The 18,512-nt window shown below is 43.8% G+C and overlaps 3 long non-coding RNA genes across 5 annotated transcripts in view; 1 reads left to right on the top strand and 2 right to left on the bottom strand.

Annotated features, from left to right (window-relative positions):
- Nucleotides 1–9,348, bottom strand: part of LOC135300864 (uncharacterized) — a 55,193-nt gene extending 45,845 nt beyond the window's left edge. For both annotated transcript variants that reach the window (XR_010362626.1, XR_010362625.1), the window contains exon 1: nt 8,893–9,348. This is a non-coding gene — a long non-coding RNA (uncharacterized LOC135300864). The remainder of the gene's footprint in view (nt 1–8,892) is intronic.
- LOC135301383 (uncharacterized) lies at nt 802–2,662 on the top strand. 2 transcript variants are annotated; one of them, XR_010363147.1, is made up of 3 exons: nt 802–871; nt 1,355–1,510; nt 2,037–2,662. It is a non-coding gene; the product is annotated as an uncharacterized LOC135301383 (long non-coding RNA). The 2 variants fall into 2 exon arrangements; XR_010363146.1 differs by having other exon boundaries at nt 806–867.
- A 1,861-nt stretch (nt 9,349–11,209) lies between the features above and the next one.
- Nucleotides 11,210–18,173, bottom strand: LOC135301382 (uncharacterized). Its single transcript, XR_010363145.1, has 4 exons — nt 17,907–18,173; nt 17,295–17,432; nt 11,530–11,581; nt 11,210–11,382 (listed from the first exon to the last, which is right to left on the bottom strand). It is a non-coding gene; the product is annotated as an uncharacterized LOC135301382 (long non-coding RNA).
- Nucleotides 18,174–18,512: the final 339 nt, after the last annotated feature.

Below are 18,512 nucleotides of genomic sequence, written 5' to 3'. Positions count from 1 at the left end.
ACAAGGGCTTGGAGTGACACGACAAGGGAGAATGACTCCAAAGTGACAGAAGGTAGGTTAAGATTGGATATGAGGAAGAAATTGTTCCCTGTGAGGGTGGTGAGGCCCTGGCACAGGTTGCCCAGAAAAGCAACCATCTTTTAAATGTGATGCAGGCTTTAGACAAAATGTTTTCTGTGATAATCACTGCTTACTTAATTAATTACTGAAGGAACCCATCTCTTCCTGGCAATTTTAAATCACCTGTTGTGTTTTCAATATCTGTTAAAAAATACTTGGAAGTGTCCATAGTGTCATTAAGAAAACACAATAACTTGGCTACTAATACTGCAAACAAGGCTGTGTTACATGTACTGTTCATCAGAGGAAGAGCAGACTGAGGTCAATCCACAACAAGCTCACAGCAGATCTGCAGCTTGCTCACAAGAGGAAGAGGAGGGGCAGGCCCTGATCTGTGACCAGGAACAGGACCTGAGGGCATGGCTGGAGCTGGGTCAGGGGAGGGTTAGGGTGGATATCAGGAAAAGGTTCTTCCCCCAGAGGGTGCTGGGTCTCTGAACAGGCTCCCCAGGGAATGGTCATGTCACCGAGGCTGCCAAAGCTCCAGGAGTGTTTGGACAACACTCTCAGGGATGCACAGGGTGGGATTGTTGGGGTGTCCTGTGCAGGACCAGGGGCTGGACTGGATGATTCTGGTGTGTCCTTGCCAAATCAGAATATTCTGTGATTCTATGATGCCACATTTCATCTCTGATGTATGTAATAATGTGTGACATTGTCAGCCTTAGAAACTGAGTAGTGCACCAAGTCAGGTAACTCAAGACCCCTCACAGGTGTTCTCAGTGTAATTAAAGCTAATGAGTGTTTGTAGGTACATGCTTAGTAGTACTTTTGATACCCTGGCTAAGAATAATTTGCATATGAGATAGAATCCAGTACTCAAGTTTAGGCCTGTAGAGCACATGACTTTTGCCTTTAATTTTGAAAGCAGAGATTGCTTTCTGGGGTACCAGGATTATTTGCACAGAGGGAAAACTAAAAAAGCCACATGTCTGCCAAGGCCCAGCTTCTTTTTGAGACACTGCACACAGAACTGCCCAAGGGCTTTGCTACGAGGCAGAGCCTTGGGTTCCTGGACACAGTAGTGAAAATGAGACCTGGGAGTCAGGCAAGTAGCTGACAGGACAGGGAAACACAGGGTAGGGAAAATGGCACCATCCCAGCACCTCTGAAGGAGGCAGGGGAGAAAGCAGCAATGGCATCAGGATTGTCAGTTGCTGAAGAGCTGTAGACAGAGTCCTGAGCTTGCCATGCAGCTTTTGACATAGTTTTCTATTCCTCAAAATCTCCACAGAACAGCTGTATCCAGCCATCAAAGTACCTGAATACAGGACACTGTGTCTTCTGCAAGGTCCCTGATCTCACAAAAGCGGGTCCTTGAAAACAGAGGCCATTCCACCTGAGCAGAAGAACACAGAGGAGAAGACAAGCTTCTGGCACTAATAAGGAGGTTTCTGGAAATCTGGAGTATTTTTCTTTCCCCCTTGCTTTTCACTTAGGTCACAGCTTGGGCTTTTCTAGCAATGGCTGGGAGCCAAATTCCCTAAAACTGCTAGAAAGGCTGTTCTCATACTATTTACAGCATAACTCGAAGCCAGAATTAGCAGATATCTCATGAGTAAGCTCATTCTCATGAGATTTCTGGTCCAACTTTGCACAATGGGGGAGACAGAATTGTTATGGCAGGACCATCTTAAGCTCCATACAAATATTACACGCCCAGACTGGTGCATTGTGCATTAAACTGAAGTATTTTAATCAAAGGTGTGCCAGCATCCCAGAAACAGAAAAAGGAGTTCCCTAATTACATGTTTATCTCATATTCTGGCAGGAAGAGCTTTTCAAAGCCTCTGGTCTGTGTGCTGCATACAGATGGGGCCAGAAAACAAAATGTTTACTGGCTGGCTTTGGTGGGGCTGTCCTTTTTCAGGACCCAGGAGATGTGTTTTGGATTTCTCCTACTTTTCCCTAAACAGACCTTCTCCTTTCTCAAGATGAATCATTAATTATTGGGCTATGAGGAAGAAGAAGACACATCCCAGAAGGGTCAGGCTCTTGGGCTTCTGATGATCCTTCTGGTTTGGACTCAGAGGTGACACAAGTTGGGGTGAGAAGCTTCAGGATGTGGGTATTTGCTGCATGTCTCATACTCTAAAAACTCCAGTGCCAAGGGAACTTCAATCAAGCAATGCACCTGAAATGTTCAGGTGCACCAGGAATGAGTATTTCAGAGCCTCATGGTGCTTTGTGTTGCACTTGAGGACCAAATAAACACATTTTATGGGTTTAGACCAATGTGCTCATCCCTCTTCTAGTTTCTGGATTTGCAGATTAGTGTCCGCATTTCAATTTATTGCCAGGTAGCAAAAGTGAAAACCACACAATTCTTCTGAGTGAACTCCCCATCTAAATTATCACTTCCTTTACTCTGAAAACACAAGGTAAACCTCAATTCATAGGAGCATCTTCTTGCTAAGCAGCTATTTATTTGATGCTTCAACAACACTTGAGGTTCTCATGTCAAACTTTAAAGCAATTAAAAATGACGATTTATGAACTAAAGTGGTATGGAAACCATATGTCAAGAGACACAGGGAGCGTCATGGGCCTTCCTCAACAGCAGCAGCAGGACTTAAATTTATTTCAGTGTGTTTAGACTTTAGATTTAGCTTTTAAATTGGGCTCAGTGAAGAGTCCTTTTCTACTACTGTTTCTGTTAGAAAGGATGATCTGTTCCTATGTATACTAGAGGCAAGGGCAAAATTCTTTTTTTAATATATATTTAAGAGCAGGATCAAACCACTATTTATTTATACACCAATTAAGAAGTTTCATTCTTACAGCTGGGAAAATGCTGTCAGACAAAATTTGTTACATAATGTATATTTTATTTTTGGAGCAGAAAGCTAAGAGTACGTTGAGAGATTTTTTTTTCCCAGCAGAAAAGATATAGTGAATGTTTTCAGGCATTCCTGGAATTAGATCAAGTTTTGAACTGGAGACAAAATCAGTGGCTCACATCATGAAAAACAATGAATAAAAAAATAAAAAAGAACTGAATAGAAAAACAACTCCAATATCAAAACCTGTGTAATTACCTTAGTTAGACTAATATTAACAGCAATTAATTTCACTGTTATTTATTGATCAATGCCTACTGCAATTGCCATTTGGGAATCAATTCCCAAGAAGCTGTGGCTGCTCTATCCCTGGAATTGTCCAAGGCCAGGCTGAATGGGGCTCTGAGCAGCCTGGGATAGTGGCAGGTGTCCCTGCCCATGGTAGGGAGTTGGAACTGGATGATCTTTAAGGTCCCTTCCAACCAAAACCATTCCATGATTCCATGACATCTGTGGTTTCAAGAAAATTGTGGTAATTTTTCAGCAAATGCTCATTCACTATTTCCAGCACATCAGTCCCACTTCTCCATCTTGCTCATGCTTGGTCTTCACAGCAAACAGCTCAGTGAACTTTTTATGGAAAAGCTTTTTTGCTTCAGGGTAAATTATACCCAAATCCTGCAGAACAGTTCCATGAAGTGGCTGGAATGAACATTTGTGTTTTGCTTTAGAAACCTAACTGCAGATTTACATTCCTCAGGGAACAGGGACATTAGCTCTGATGACATTTTTTCCAGTAAACTGGCTGGAAGTTCAAATATTTGCAGCAAAATATTTCTGTTGACCACTGAGATATGTGTATGGATCACAACAGCGACAAAAATAAATTTTAAATAGGTCAATGAGATAACTTCCAGGGCTAGTCAGGAAACAAGGATTCCCTTCCACACCTAAGAAAAAACTCACACCACTGAGAAAAGTATTACTCAACAAAAGCTGAAATTTCACAAAGTTCCATGATCACCATTTGCAAGTCAATTGAATGAAGGTTCATCAATTAAATTATTTATTTTATCTCAGTTAATCTTACTGGATATAACACTCAAATTACGTTTTTTAATCACATTCTGGAAGAAGTTTTCTCCATCTGAAACAGCTGCCTCTCTCAGTGGGTCTCTCTTGAGCTCTGAACATGAAGAGAAGAGGGGTAGCTCAAGAAATTATTCCCACAGACTATTTTCTGTAATAATGCAGAATAATACAGAAAACATTGTTGTTCTTTCAAAAGAAAATAAAAAAGCAAACAGTTATTTAATTTCTAGCTCGCTCATACAGAAAAACCCCAAACAACCAAAAACCCAAAGAAATGGTCAAAACAGCTGGATCTAGAATCTCTACAAACCTTTTGTACCCTGGGATCAAAGCACTTGGATTTGGCATCAAGGACATCCCATGGTTTGTGAGTACCTGATGTATAAGCAAGTGCTCAGAGGGAGGAATGCCTAAAGCTTTTTATAAGATCTGCAATAAACCCATATAAACTCACTCTCTAGCTCTGATTTCATTCACTGATACATTGGGTCATCATATAAAGAACTTGGTGCAGTAAAATTCTGAGGAACTCCCAAATTACTGTCTGGGACCTGTTAGAACTGGTAGGACTTGACAAAAATAAGAACACCTTTCATTTACCTCAGGCACTGATGCTGAGAAGGCAAAACTTTTCACTAAGAACAGACAGCAGGACATTTCAGATCATCCTGTGATCCATCGAAAACGAGTCCTGCAGGAAGATCTGTGTGGATTACACTATGCTAGTCAGTAAAAAGAAGGCACTACACTGAAAATGTCTGTACTATGAAATACCTTGCATCTTGGCTAGTTTTTGTTATTCTCACAGCAGAAACAGCTCATCCTGTCTTTTTCATTAAAGAAGGAATTTTTTTTTAATGCAAAAGCTTTTACAAAATTACATGTTGAGATTTGAAACTTCTAGAAATTCACTTTTTCCCAGACTAATATGGGAAAAATATCCTTCTAAGGGAAGAAAAAAAAAAAAGGTGCTTTGAAAAGCTGTAAGCATCTGAAATCAACACGTTTTGACAGACTGTAATTTTTTAATTTTTTATGTCAGCAGACCCAAAAGATGCTTCCAACAATCAGGATGAAAGAACAGTGCAATGAAGGTTTACAGCAGACTTTTTTACTTTTTTAAATTTCCACAAGTTTCTTGCTTTGGCATCTGAGAAAGGCCTTATGGCACACATAACATAGCTCCTGCTAGTTTTTTTTCAAAATATTACATTTCTTTTGTAGGAAGCATGAGCTGCTGGTGTGAGAAGGAGGAGGAAGGTGAGCAGGTCTGATTGGGTTCTGTCCATGTCGCTTGGTCTCTTAAGTTCTGCTCAGTTTGGTCTTCTAAGTTCTGGTCAGTTTTTGTTACCTTGTTTTGTCAGTGCCAGACATCTCCGTTTATTCGTTTGATTGAAAGTAACCTGTGTGGTCCTTAACCTACCAAATACTCCTGTGCAGGAGTCCAGGGACAGTGAGAAACCCAAAATGCTCAAAAACTTGCTCATTAACTTCTCTCAAAGCTGAGCACTGCTCTGAGCAGGAGTTTGGCCCTGCTGCTTTGCTGGGAGAGACAAGAATATGTAGTTTGTGATCTGATATCTCATAAAGAAGCAGCAGAGGAGTTGCTTAAATATCCCAGCCTCTAATGTGTTGAATGGGCACCAAAGCTGCTCATTCCCTGCCATCTGTTGAGTGAGGATTCAGAGCACTGTGGAGTTCTTTTAGCCTGACAGACCCAAAGACACTTTCATCTGGGAGAAAAGTGCCCTCAAGGGGGAAATGGTAGGAGATAAACCTGCTAAGACTGTGCTTGCTGGAATCATGGCCATCATTCAGGAGTACTGAAGAGAACTGGGATTAGAGGAAAAACTGCTGACGTGTTTGAATGAGACCTATGCAAAACTGTTGGTCAAGTAGTTCCCTAAATCTGCATCTATTCCAGGTGCATGCCATGATTGGTCTCCACAGGGGGTAGGGACGAGCCAAAGGGAAGTAGATCACAGAGTCTGCTTTTGGCATCCCTGCATTTTGGTTGCACAGCTGCACACGAGCATGACCTTAGGCTGCCATATGGATGGGGCAACCTTGTGAGGCAGATTTTTCTTAGATTTGCCTGAGTGGGCAAATGGAGCACCAGGAAAGAATGCCAGCGCAGGAAGCCAGTGTCTTCAGGGGTGGCTGCTTTCATCCTTGGCCCAAGAGGACAAACACTGGGCAAGCAAAGCATGGCTGAAGCTGCCTGGGAGACAGAATGTGTTCCTTGTGTCCATTCCACAATTTCCAGTGAAGGGTTGTGGGAGCAGCAGAACGTCACCTCTGCACCCATCCAGGTGCTTGCCAGAGGCAAATGCACACCCCTGGGGTTCAGCTGCCTGTGCCCAGCCCAGCCCAGCTGTGCTGCAGCTATGGAACCTTGGATCTGGCTGCTGGGAAAGAGCTGGAAAAAGCCTCACTGGGAGACTCTCCTCTTCCCTTCGGAGCTACTCTTAAGACCCTCACCTTTGGTGTTTTCCTGAGCTACAAAGCAGCTGAGCTGTGCCTCTGCCTGGCCATGCACCTCACTGATGCACATCAGGGTCCTGCCTCATTCCTCCAAACGTTCCTGGCCATCACTGACCAGATGGCTGCTCCTGCTCACTGGCACTCAGGTCCTGTGACACTTTTGCATTCAGGTGCTGCAGGGCTGCACCCTGGTTGGTGAGACACAACCCTGCCCACCCCGTTGGTTCCCAGATTACCGCCCCACAGGGAGCATCATTCAATTCCCAGCCATAGCTTCCTGCTCCATCACACCAATCAATGGTGGGCACTCAGGAGAGGGAATAGCTAATCCATGGTTATTTATCACTGCCTTAAATCAACTGAATTTAGGGACCTGTTTCTGATGCTTGGTAACCAGAAGAGAACCACTGTGCATTCATTACGGGTGGGAAGAGCTTGTGCATTTGTTTTTGCTCTCAGGAAAATGTTGCTCTCTGTAATCTCCAGAGATGTGTCCTGCTTATCTTCAAATGACTTAGAAACCAGAAAATTCACAATTTCCTAGAAAGACTATCATACAACCTAAAAAATTCTTAGCATTAGGAAAGAAAATATCTAAGAAAGAAAATATTTTCTGGGAGGAAAAACTTTTAATCAGAAGCCTGTGAACTTAGCTGCTGACCAAGTAACAGATTCTATGCTTAGCTGGGAAATATTTTTTGCCTTTGAAAGCCATGGACCACTGCAAGTGGGACCCACAAAAACCCCAGAGAAACCAACCAACGAACCAACATGTTCCAGGGACCAGATTCCCCAGTGCCAAAAGCACAAAGACCACTAAAAGCCAGAGTAACCAGGACATCTGAGATGACATGTCTGTACATTCTCATCCAATGGAAAACTCCCCATGGCTCCTGAGCATTCTGGGGATCCCCATGGATCTACCTGTTGCCTCATGGTTTGTTGCAATTACAGTCAAGCTGCCAGGGAAGATTCCATGATGTCTACAAAGACAGTTTGCTGTTTATAGAGAACTATCTTTGTGTAATTCACCAAGACCCAATCTCCAATGATTTTTTCTGTGGTTTGACGTGTACAAAAGATCATTATAATATAAAAAATAAAGTTCTAAGTGTATTGAAAATCACGTTATGCAAAGCCCATATCCATAAAGAAGACAGAAGAGTCCTGCAACTTTATTGGAATAAAGGGAGAGAGTCCACCAGGGCACACCTGCGGGTTTTCTCTCTCGTGGTTTCGGAGGGCGCAGCCTCCTTTTGTCTTGAACTCCCAGCCACATGTTGCCATTTTCCTTTCCCCACTGGCTGAGGTACTAGGAAGGTCCAGTCTTCCCAAACCTCCTGCAACATGTGCCCCCTTGAACCTGTCATTTTACCCCAAAGTTCAGGAACTCAGGCTTATGTGGCCCCATTTGTCTACTTCAGGAGTAAAACTGTCCAGGTTCTGTAACAAACCTGGGCTTGACGTTGGTAGAGGCATTAAGACTCCCTTCAAAGACGTTAACACTCATTCCTTCACCCATGGAATTGTTTGTAAAGACATTAGCACACCTCTCCTTTCACATGCAACCACTTGTTTTCTTCTCTCAGTGACCATCCCAACATGACATGGTTGTCCTCTAATATCCTTCCCCTTTTAAGTCTATAGATTTATTACTTCCTACTGTCACAGTATTTTTAAGCAGTATTACTGGAAGAAGCAGAGAGAAAGAAGGTTTATTTTAGAGGCAGTGCAGTGCCTGCCTGGAAGCCCCTTTCCCAATCCTGATCCAAGTGTGGGAGGGTATGTTTCTTTAAGGCTGGTTATGTGTTCATGTAACAAGGCAAGTGCATACGTGAAACGAGCTTCTCCTGAAGCTTTAAGTCTGCAGGGAATTTTCTAATGATCGTTTTTAGTTAATAGGCACAAGTTGTTAGCCTGAGCTGGGAAAGCCTTTTTTTGTGTGTGTGAGCCAATTCCACCCCCCTCTTTTTTTTTTTCTTTTTTTTTCTTTTTTTTTTTTTTTTTAATAATGGATTTAGTTCCCACAGCTAATGCACCTAATAATGAGACCAGGCAAGCGAATGCCAGCGTAATGATATGGAGCTTGTTTGGCCCTGACAAAGAAGACAGAGCGGCTGGATGGCCTAAACGACAGGCCAAGGGCTCTATTCATCCCAAAGGATCTCTCGCCTCTCGTGCCACCGAATCCCACAGAGGGAAGGCCGCACCTCAGGGCGGGCAAGGTGTCCGGCAGGCTCCACGCTGCCCCCCACGGTGCCCCCTGAGCCCCCGGCGCAGGGCCTGTCACTAAATGAGGGGTGAAACACAGAAACAGTCGAGGGTTAAGCCCTTGGCTGAGTGTTTTAATTGCTGTTTCGTAACACACATACGCACCAGCCAGTTAGAGAGAGGGAAAACATCCTTTAAAACTTACCAGACAGGTTACAAGGACCTCGCTCAGCTGAGGCTCCCTCAGCTCCGGTGGACAGCAGGGGGTGGTCGTCTGTCTTTTTAACCGGCATTTCCCCCTCAGCAGTTTTCCTCTGCCCTTCCCCTCCGCTTGCAAGCTTAGTTAATAAACACCTAGCAGCTTGCTCCGTGGCGTCTGTGTGCAAACAGCTCCCACTGAGCCAGGGAAAACTGTCCCTGCAGGAATTCCATTAGAGCCTTTTCCACCTTGGCCTCCCAGAGCCCTGCACAAAGGGAGGTGGTGTTCCTGCATTCAGTCCATGGGATGGAGCAGGCCAGCACAGATCCCTTCCCATCCTTGTGTCCTGCCAATGCAGTCACTGAGCCTCTATTTCTGTGGCTTGGCTCCCGTTTTCCACTTGTCACAGCCCAGCAAATCCTCCTCAACTCAGGGAGCTCCGGGCATGAGAGAAGAGCAGGTTAAAATCTCTGTGGACGAGAGACATTGCAGTGGGATAGGGCTGGCAGCAGATGGAAGCTCAGTGGTCTCCTAGAAGACCCCACTAGGACTCTTCTTTAACAGGGATCAAACCAGAGGAAATTATGGGCTAAGCTTTGAGGGTTGTCTTAGGTTACAAAGATTTCTTTTTAAGTAGCTCTATGAATAAGTAATTTGAGAGAAACCATTTACTTTAATGCATTTTACCTCTTACAGAGTTTCTGCCAGGAAATGATCAGATTCTCGCTACTCTACAAAAGTATCCAGCACTGAGGAGATTTTTTCATAGTTTACATAATATTGCATTATTTTAAACAGATTTCTTTCTTTTCTAGAGGAAATAATTTGCTTTGTTGTAGCTGAGTCTATGACGTATTCATTGTCCTGAGCTGGATGACCATGAACTCCAGTATCTGTATGTGGAAATACTGACCCATCCAAGGCTGAAATGTGTATAGACCAGTTGTTGGTGATAAATAAACTGTGAATGCTCACAGAAAACTGACCTGAGGGTCATGCATTAGTACAGCTGGAGCAAATTCCTGTGTGGATTTTAATGAACTCTCATGGAGAAAGGTTTGCAGAACCATTTTGATCTGAAAGTGTCTGATGAGATGCTTCCACGTACAATCAGTACTTGACATATTGTCAGGACATCCATAAAACTGCCTTGCACACTCTTTATGATCTTGTTATCAGGCACAGGGGAGATGCCATTACATGGGTACATCTTCTTTCCTTCCCTCAAAAGAAAATTACTAACCCACCTTTGCCTGTGGTTATGACAGGCAGGGAGATGGCACATGAAGTTATGGATTCTGCTTTGCTACTGCAGACTCTAGAAGGAAACTCTCAAGAAGCAATAGTCTGGGAGAGAGGTAGCATTGAGGAGTAGCATTATTATTATTTTTTTTAGATAAATCAGAACCCTTTACTGTACTGTATAAAAACCCCCATTAGCATTTTCTTTTCAGATGCTCTGCTGCACCACAGCTGCTGTGACTCTGCAGTCAGGAAAGCAGAGCTGGTGTGACTGCAATTCAGGAAAGAAGCTGAAAAGAGAGAAGAAAGAAAATAAGGTTTTGTAAGACAGCTTGAAGAAAGCATGCCAATTAAATTTTTAAAGAGAGACAGAGGGTAGGAAGAAAAAAAAAAGGAGCTAAAAATCTGGAGGAACCTGAGGAAAGTTGGGGAGGGGAGAGGGGAAGGAGCACAAGAGAACTATAGAAATGAGAAATGGGATGAAGGATGAAGTGAGGAAAGTTAAGGCATTGTGCAGCAGCAGCACACAGATTGAAGCTAATTACTGAGGGAGAAGAAGGAAAGGAGGACCAGAAGAGGACGTATGATGGTACAACAAAAGAAGTCCTTACAAGAAAAGATGGGAATCCACACAGAAACAAGAGAGAAAGCAAAGAGGAATGTGACCAGGATGAGAAACCCTTCTTAGAGCAGTGCTGTGTGACTGAGCAGGAAGGCAGGGAACAAGTGAGACAGGATGTGTGTACAGGATGTGGGACACATTTTCCTATTGTTCCCTCCAGCAAGCATTTGAATTTCACTGTAAGCAATGGCTTTGCACTTGGTGGGGAGCCACGACTGTCACATCCCACTGGTGGGGGTAGAAACAGCCATTCACCAGCTCAGGGGCAGTAAGGAACCCTCTGGCACCATCATGGAACCCCCAAGAAAAAGTGTGCCCAGATGGGGCAGGGTCAGCCTGCAAGCCTTGGATGTTCACTGCACCTCTTATTGCAGTGCTGTGTGTTCCAGGTGGATGTGATACCATCCAGCCCCTCAGAGAGTAATTCCTAGCACTGTGGCTGTGCTGTGACATATTTAAAGCCCAGGACTCAAGCTGTATTTCCTACAAATGACATTTCTGAGGCTCCCTCACATTTCCCACCCAACACAGTTTAATCACATCCTGGGATAAGAGAAAGGTAAGCATCTTCTGTGCTCTCTGTGCCTCTCTGAGGGATCCTCTGTGTCACAGCTGTTCTGGAAACCTCTCTTCTGGCCAAGGAAAGGAAAAAAGTCTTAGGAACAGATTAAAGATATGTGGGCACCTAGAGGCACAGCCAAACAGCCACAGAATTTCTCAGGAGCACCTCAGCTGCCTCAGTGCTTTCCTAGTGCCTGTCTTCATCTTAAGGTACCTACCTGCCTTTGAAAAGTTGGCCTTTAGCCCCTTATCCTTATAAAAGTATTTCCCCTGGAATAAATGACAAGCAATTAGTTTAAGAATGAGACACTCCCTTTTAAATCCAGTACAAACAGTGAGAGTAGATCAATCATCACAAGACCAATGACTCCAGATAGATATTTTGCCAAAGTAAATCATACTAATATAAATTTTAAGCTGCCTATGCATGGATAAAATGTTTAAAACCTGTTACAGAAGTTTTTAAAACATAGTTCTCACTTAGCAACTATTTTCCAAAATAAAGGTACTAATGTCAGAATTAAGGTGTGTTGAAAAAGAGGTTTTCTGAAAGCTGATTATGCATCTTGAGATGCAGATTTGAATGGACAATTAGAGGCTAAAAATATGAAAAATCTTTTATTTTAAAAACCAAACATAAAATACATCAATTAGCTGGGGCAAGGAAGAAAGTTCCTTCACAAGTACAATGGTGCAAAGTTCTTCATTATAAAGTGCTTGACCAATCACTTTCAAAGATATCAAATCAGAGAGATAAAATGTGGTAATCCCCACAGAGATGATTTTCATGTCTTTCTCAATACATTCATGTCTATTAATGCTCATTGACAATGATTCTCAATGTCCACCAGTTATAGAAGAAACCTTTCCAGCTAATTCAAGCATTCAGGGATGAATAACTGCTGGGGAGGAATGAAATCCATTAACAAATGAGAACAAGGAAGAGGAAGTTCAAAAGAACAACAGTGAATTCCTATTCAGAATGTATCATCAGGACAATAAGCTGGAGTTCTCTGTGAAGGACCCAGTATCCTGTGAACATAAACTGTTGGTAAATGGCAGGAAAGAGACCTCTTGGCATTTGTGAACATGCAAGAAACATCTGGTGCTGGCCCTAGTCATCCCAAACCTCACCTGACACACGGAGCATAGTGACACCCTGCACTTCAGATGGCAAGTAGTCAGGGGACATTTCAAAATCAGAGAATGAGAAGTTGCAGGAGATGTCTCTGGATTTTAGTCTGCCATATGCTTATCCAGTGAAATAATAAAAAAATCAATCAATCAAATCTTCAATTTTGCTGAAAATTGAATAGTTTTTACTAGACAGAAAACCCACTGAAATCTGTTGAGATTTATTTACCTTGTTGTAATTTTAATCTTTTTGGCTACAAAAAAACCCCAAACCCTGATGCTGATTTACATCTTTTGAGGTGCCAGCTCCATTTCTAGAAGGTGTTCCAAAAAATAGCAAAATGCTCAGCGTGGGAGGAGTCTAATGGGTTGATTTGGGTTTGGTTGCATTTCAGGAGTGCCCAAGGGGGCAGGGGAGGATAACTGGTGCTGTAGTATGAGTTGTGAGTCTCTCCACAGTAGGAGGACAGGTGAATAACTGAGGAGCGAGGGAAATAGTCGAAAGAGGCAGTGCTGTTGAAAACAGATAGGAAATAAAATAACTTTGTTTAGAAATGTTTTCTTCCATCAAGCCCTTTCCACAGTTTATTTTGACTGATTATATTACAGCACACCATACAGATGATCACAATAATATTTTCTGGCCTTGTATCATGACCACAAGATTTTTAGCCCCGTTGCAGGGAATGGTATCCTCAGGTGACAATCCCTGAGGATGCTAGGGTCCAGTGTGTGGACCTGTCCCAGACTCACACACTGAAAGCTGTTGTGAAGGAACAGAAAACTAGGAGGTCTCCCAGAGGAGACCTCCTCTGAGGAGAATACCTACACCATAAACTTCATGGTGGGTGCAGAAGACTCAGAGGCAAGGACTGAAAGACCCCGTGCTTGGTGGCCTAGCTTTCAGCTCCCTGTAGTGACAGCAGGGCTCTGCCTATTGAAATTACTGCAGTTTGAGCAGTTAGGACTCTCAAAAGAACATTCCTTCCCATTCCTCGAGCTGTTGCCAAGATTTTCTTCCTGCTGTTAGAAAGGCAAGGAGCATCACCAGTGTAAAGCATGTACCAAGCAAGAGAGAAACTAGACTTCTTAGGTTCAGTCTTTGCACTCAGAAAATAGGACAACTGCAGAGGCTCAGCAGTAAGATGTGGTGTAAGCAGCGGTGGCCCCAAGCCACAGGGGCTGATGACAGAGTCACACATCGATGTAGAACAAAGCATGGGTGAAGAATTTTCACACTGGAAATGTGCTTCCACCTCATAACAAAGCAACAACCTTCTGTGAAACCCAAATATAGGTTTGAACTTGCTGCTCCTCCAGAGAAGCGGTATGTTTAGTGATCTCTCTACTTCATTTTGGTATTATTGTCCACCTAACTAGCACTGGAAAGGGGTATCTGTTTATGTAAATACCTTGGCTCCTTCTCTCTTTCTGTTTTAAAAATAATCCCAGTTTATTAATTTTTTTGTGTGTGTGAGAAGGTGTGCCCCCAAGCATCCTCATATTCTTTAGGAACACTGGTTCAGTCCTCCCTCACCTGCCAGCAAGGACATTTGGCTTCCACATTGCAGCTGCAACATTTATTCTGATCCTGTGGTTGTCTTTTTATCAATTCAGCCCTAAGTATGATATTCCCTTTGGATTTGTACCATGTTTCTGGTACAAACACCATGGCCACCAGCAGAGTTGTGATCCAGAGTAAATACACAGATCTTCATCAGTCAGGCTGGGGCATAATCATAGAATCATGTAATGGTTTGGGCTGGACGGGGCCTTAAAAACCATCTTGTTCCATCCCCCTATCATGGGCAGGGACATCTTCCACTATCCCAGGGTGCTCAGAGCCCCATCCAACCTGGCCTTGGACACTTCCAGGGATGGGACAGCCACAGCTTCTCTGGAGAACATGTTCCAGTGTGTTCCCACCCTCACAGGGAAAAATTTCTTTCTAATATCTTATCTTAATCTTCTCTCTTTCTGCTTGAAGCCCTTCTCCCTTGTCCTGTCATTACAGTTCCAGATGAAGATCCCTCTCCAGGAATAACAATAATAATAATAACAATAATAATAATAATAATAATGATGGAAGGGCTTGCATCCATGTATGCTTCTTACACATAGCAGTGCCTTGTAACAGATTTTCAGACCAGAAAGTTCCATTATGATCATCTAAGACTTCAGAATCCAAGCAATACTGTCAGTACTAAGGCCAGAGTTCTGACTGAGTTAGATCAAAACATTTACAGTACTCCAAAGAGGCAATGAAGACCCCCTTCAATACTCCCCTGAGAAGCCATGCCAACAGCTCCTGCCCCTCCTTGTTAAAAATGTGCTTTATTTCAGACATGAGCTATCTGAGGAGCTTTATGACTGGATTTTGTTATGCTTTTGTCTGCACAAATAAGTGGTTCCTGTCCAGCTGTAATTATCCCGTCACATGAAGGTGCTCTCTAAGAGATCACAACTCCACCTGCAGCAGGTGGCTTGTGGGTTTGACCAGCCCAGATCTCACACTGGCACCAGCACCTGTGCCTGTTGATTATTACACCTGAAGCACCTTTTTCCTGGGCTTTTCCTGCCAAAACTCCAGCTGTCCAGCAGCACCCACGCACTGAACAGTGCCACGCTCCGGATGTGGCTGTGGCTTGATGGGGAGAAAGGCACATGAGTTTGTGTGTGTGTGTGTGTGTGTGTGTGTGTGTGTGTCCATGGGATCTGCTGCTTAAATGTTTTCCTTTCCCAGGGGATATATTTGACATCAAGATAAAGGGGCAGCGTGGAAAACAAACTTACTTTCCACTCCCCCCGCTTGGAGTCTGGTATTGTAAAACAAGCTGCACTAGCTGGGATTCCTTTTGAAAGCTCACGGTTATCTTAGCAGCTGTAATATAAACCACAGTCTCCTTGAAGTATATCCCTGCCACAGATCCCTTCCTGGTGCAGGGTGGAGGGGCAATACATACCATAATATTCACAGGGAATAATGCTGGGGTTCTTTTTTTTGGAAGGTCAGGCATTTTCTGAAGCTGGCTAATGCAACCCCTTATGTTTTCTTGGGGAGCTCTGCTAAACCCACTCGTCACAGATGTGCGAAGTTTGAGAGCGTCCATCCCCCTGCACCTCATTAACGGTATCTCCCTTGCCTTTTGTTTTGGTCAGGATGAACTGGAGTGGGAAGTAAAAGGCGTGATGGTTATGAAGTGTGTGGGTGAAAGGCATAATCAGAGGGGTTCTGCATGAGTGTTGCTTGTTGTGGTATTATGGCTGTTTGAGGTGCCTCCTGCTGAACCATGTCCCATGCAAGCCAGCTCACGTCTGTGTGCTGCAGAGGAAACATTCCTGTCATTCTGACACCCTGCTAGGAGCATACCTGGAGTACAAGCACCTGTGTAGTTGGCAGTGACAAGACTTTCAACTGGTACCTCTTGTGGTTGCCCAAAGGGACCTTTCCTCCTCTTGCAGCCTTTGGAGGTGAGGGGCCTGGCCCTGTGGGGAGGCTCTGGAAAGTGTCTGGGCTAGGCAATGATGTCCACACTTGTGTTTCTCAACACACTCAATTTTTTTCCCCTCCTTTTCAGTTTCCTCCTGTGCAAGTGTGAAAATGACTGGAGAGAAAAGAGGAAACTGGAGGTGCCAGGCTGGAGAAGACATGGGCTCCCTCTTCTGCAGCTGATTTGCCACTACAAGCAGTAGCCAAAACCTTCCCCCTCCTCTGGAAGCCCCGGGCTCCCTGCCAGGCTGAGCACGATGTTCCCAGCAATGCAGTGGTGGGAGCCCTGACCCGGGTAAAGCCAAAGGCAGGGCAATAAAGGAGGAGGAGGTCATGGAAACCTGTTTCTATTATGGTCCTTGAAAATAGCCTTCCAGATTATCTTCTTGATTATCATTCCCTACCTGTGCTGTTTCCATCTCCAAGAAGCTGAGCGCTTTTAAACCTTGCAGTCTCCACCCACGTGGCACAAAGTACCTGCAGGGGCAGAGGGCCAGCAGGAGCCCGGCTCAAGGGTTTCAGTGTGTCTGGAAGAAGGCACTCTCTTCCTCTGAGGCAATGCCTGACTTCCTAAGAGAACTACATGAAGGAGGGAGGGCAGACTGGAGACTACACCTCAACCACATATGTTGTTTGCTATCCTCTTGAAAGCTATCTCTGTGTTATCCCATCTTTCACTATAATCTGCACCTTAAATTGTGTCCTGCAATTGAAACTCTTTTTCTCTGGAAGACAGATTTGTCACTCTTTCAGTTCCTTCAGAGAAGCAAATAAGTGAGTAATGCCTTCAAAGCTACCCAAATAAATCAGGAACGTGTGTCCCATTGTTAGCAATTCTGATTGGGTTGTTTTGTTTTTTTTTTTAGACTTGGCTCAAAATCTAATTTCCCAAAATTATGAAGACACTTGGAAGCCACAAAGTCTAACTGTAAATTTAATTTGGTTTCAAAAGTCACCTGCATGCTTTGGAAATGCTAACCTTGATTTTCACACAAACCCAGTATGACTGCCAGCACTTGTTACACATTATTGCTTCCTTCACATAATTCAAGGATGGGACTGAAGGGCTCAAACAACACCAGACTGAAGCACCCCAGCTGAACCTAGGTAGCTGGGTAGTTGCATTTCCTCTTACTGCCCAGCCAGCATGAGCTGAAAAGTCCTTAACTTCTGCCACTTTCTTCTGAGGTTTCACATAACCTGGTTTTCCTCACTTCTACCATGGGCTGGGCATACACACAGACACCACTGAGCAGGAGACAGCCATAAGTCATCAAGCAGCAGTGACTGCCACGTGTATGTGCTCTCCCCTCCCAGTCTGATCCTTGGGCTGGGTCCCTCTAGCCCTGTGGAACTCACCTCCAGGGATCTGCTGGGACTCCTGCTTCTAGGCTTAGCCAGTACATCACGCACAGGTGTGGATGTATTTCAGTAATGAGAAGCAAAAATCCTTTTGTCAGCTCCTCAAATCCAGGCTCTTCTTGGTGGTGCCAACCACTAGGACAAGAGGAATGGGCAGGAACTGATGCGCATGAAGTTCCACTTGGACATAAGGAAGAACTTTTTTTAAATTCTCCCTCCCTCAGTTAATATTTTAAAATTACAAGTGTGAAAATTAGGTTGGAGAAGACCTCCAAGATCATCAAGTCCAACAAGATCAATGGCCAAGTTGCCATCCAGACCAAAGCACTGAATGCCACATCCAGTCATTCCTTTAATACTTCCAGGAATGGTGACTCTGCCATTACCTCTAGCACTCAGGAGCGATAACACTACTAAGGATTTATTTTACACAAAATAATCATAATTACCAGTACTCTAAACCCAATATCTTTTATGGAAATGCCAGCTATGACAAAACCTTGGGAATGGGCAATGATTTCTAAGGTCCTGGCAAGAGTGGGAAGAGCTCTTGGGCTGTCCTTCTCCCCTCCCAGGGAGCCATGAAATCCCACTGTTTCCTGGCAGTACCTCTTCTCCTGAGCCACCGACTTCCCTCTCAACTTTCAGCTGAAGCACCTTCACAGGTATCTGCAGACTGAAGAAGCCAGGTGACCCTCTTGACAAATGGTGACTTTAAGCTTCTGCCATTAATCCCAAGCAAACCAAGAAGTGGGATCAATTTTAGTACAGGGAATGATTGGTAGTTGTTTTTTTTTCTTACTTCAAAACTAAACATTTCAACTTGCATTGAATAAGGTGTTGCAGGCTTGAAACAGGAGGTTCTCTCTTTACAGTTCAAAGGAAACGAAACAAAACAAAACAAAACAAAACAAAACAAAATGAAACCAAACCAAACCAAATCAAACCAAACCTTACCTAACAAAAAAACCCCTTCCCTCAAAAAACAAACACACACAAAAAAACCAAACAAAAACAACAACAACAACAACAAAACAAAAAGAAAAACCCAAAAAAACAATCAAAGACAAAAATAGATTAAATTATTAGTGAAAACCACTGATCACAGAGGGAAGGTAGTTGTGTCCCCTCTCTCCCAGTTCTAAGTGGTGGGGCTCATTTAGACCACTCCTTTTGCCTTAGGGGACTCCCCTCAGGCAAGTGACTTCACCACCT

Source organism: Passer domesticus, chromosome 5 (assembly GCF_036417665.1).
Source record: "Passer domesticus isolate bPasDom1 chromosome 5, bPasDom1.hap1, whole genome shotgun sequence".
NCBI classification, from domain to species: domain Eukaryota; kingdom Metazoa; phylum Chordata; class Aves; order Passeriformes; family Passeridae; genus Passer; species Passer domesticus.
This window is presented reverse-complemented; position numbering and strand designations above follow the sequence as displayed.